Source organism: Triticum aestivum, chromosome 1D (assembly GCF_018294505.1).
Source record: "Triticum aestivum cultivar Chinese Spring chromosome 1D, IWGSC CS RefSeq v2.1, whole genome shotgun sequence".
In the NCBI taxonomy this organism is placed as follows: domain Eukaryota; kingdom Viridiplantae; phylum Streptophyta; class Magnoliopsida; order Poales; family Poaceae; genus Triticum; species Triticum aestivum.
The window spans coordinates 381,622,114-381,624,665 of NC_057796.1; positions in this window are offsets into that span (position 1 = coordinate 381,622,114).

Consider the following 2,552-nt stretch of genomic DNA (forward strand, 5'->3'; position numbering starts at 1 on the left):
TAAAGTTGTTATTTTATATTTCCTTATATCATGATAAATGTTTATTATTCATGCTAGAATTGTATTAACCGGAAACTTGATACATGTGTGGATACATAGACAAAACACAGTGTCCCTAGTAAGCCTCTACTAGACTAGCTCGTTAATCAAAGATGGTTAAGTTTCCTAACCATAGACATGTATTGTCATTTGATCAACGGGATCACATCATTAGAAGAATGATGTGATGGACATGACCCATCCGTAAGCTTAGCATATGGATCGTTCAGTTTTATTGCTATTGCTTTCTTCATGTCAAATACATATTCCTTCGACTATGAGATTATGCAACTCCTGGATACCGGAGGAATACCTTGTGTGCTATCAAATGTCACAAACGTAACTGGGTTATTATAAAGATGCTCTACATGTATCTCCGAAGGTGTTTGTTGGGTTGGCATAGATCGAGATTAGGATTTGTCACTCCAAGTATCGGAGAGGTATCTCTGGGCCCTCTCGGTAATACACATCATAAGAAGCCTTGAAAGCAATGTGACTAATGAGTTAGTTGCGAGATGATATATTACAGAACGAGTAAAGAGACTTTCCAGTAACGAGATTGAACTAGGTATGAAGATAACGACGATCGAATCTCGGGCAAGTAACATACCGATGACAAAGGGAATAACGTATGTTGTCATTACGGTACGACCGATAAAGACCTTCGTAGAATATGTGGGAACCAACATGAGCATCTAGGTTCCACTTTTGGTTATTGACCGGATAGGTGTCTCGGTCATGTCTACATAGTTATCGAACCCGTAGGGTCCGCAGGCTTAACGTTCGATGACGATTTTGTATTATATGAGTTATCTGATTTGGTGACCGAATGTTGTTCGGAGTCCCGGATGAGATCACGGACATGACTAGGAGTCTCGGAATGGTCGAGAGGTAAATATTGATGTATAGGATGATAGTATTCAGACACCGAAAGTGTTCCGGGGGTACCGGGTACGTATCGGGTCACCGGAAAGGGGTTCCGGGCACCCCTGGCAAAGATATGGGTCTAATGGGCCAAGAGGGGAAACGCAGCAGCTAGCATGGGCTGCTGCGCCCCCCATATAGGCTGAACCTGGCGGGGAAGGAAAGAGGGGAAGAGAGAAATAAAGGGGAGGGATTCGGCCTCCCCCTTCCTTCCCTCCTCCCTCCTCCCTCTTCCTTCCTTCCCCCTTCAGAAATTATGGTAAGGGGGGGGGGGCGAATAGGACTAGGGCCCCAAGTAGGATTCCTCTTACTTGGGCGCCCCTTGGCTGCTCCCTCTCCGTCCCACCTATATATATGAGGGGGGAGGCACCTAGAACACACAACAACATCTGTTAGCCGTGTGCGGCGCCTCCCTCCACAGATTACACCTCCGGTCATATCTTCGTAGTGCTTAGGCGAAGCCCTGCGCGGATCACTTCACCATCACCGTCGTGCTGATGGAACTCTCCCTTGACACTTTGCTGGATCAAGAGTTCGAGGGACGTCATCGAGCTGAACGTGTGCAGAACTCGGAGGTGCCGTACGTTCAGTGCTTGATCGGTCGGAATGAGAAAAAGTTCGACTACATCAACCGCATTGTCAAACGCTTCCGCTTTCAGTCTGTGAGGGTACGTGGACACACTCTCCCCCTCTCGTTGCTATGCATCTCCTAGATAGATCTTGCGTGAGCGTAGGAATTTTTTTGAAATTGCATGCTACGTTTCCCAACACATGCATCTAGTGTATTAAGTTCATGGAGAAACAGAGTGATGCAATAAGAACGATGACATGATATAGACAAGATTATTTATGTAGAAATAGACCCCATCTTATTGTCCTTAATAGCAATGATACATACGTGTCGGTTCCCCTTCTGTCACTGGGATCAAGCACCGTAAGATCGAACCCATCACAAAGCACCTCTTCCCATGGCAAGAAAAATCGATCTAGTTGGCCTAACTAAACCAAAGATTCGAAGAAGAAATACGAGGCTATAAGTAATCATGCATATAAGAGATCAAAAGACTCAAATAACTTTCATGGATAAAAACATAGATCTGATCATAAACTCAAAGTTCATCGAATCCCAACAAACACACCGCAAAAAGAGTTACATCAAATAGATCTCCAAGAGACCATTGTATTGAGAATCAAAAGGGAGAGAGGAAGCCATCTAGCTACTAACTACGGACCCGTAGGTCTACAATGAACTACTCACGCATCATCGGAGAGGCACCAATGAGGATGCTGATGGTGTCTAGATTGGATCTGGTGGTTCTGGAACTTGCGGTGGCTAGAATTGATTTTCGTCGACTCCCCTAGGGTTTCTGGAATATTGGGGTATTTATAGAGCGAAGAGGCGGTGCGGGAGGCCACCGAGGTGGGCACAACCCACCTGGGCACGCCTGGGCCCCCAGGCGCGCCCTGGTGGGTTGTGCTCCCCTCGGAGCACCCCTCAGGTACATTCTTGGCCCATATGGTGTCTTCTGGTCTAGAAAAAATCCATAAAAAGTTTCGCTGCGTTTGGACTCCGTTTGGTATTGATTTCC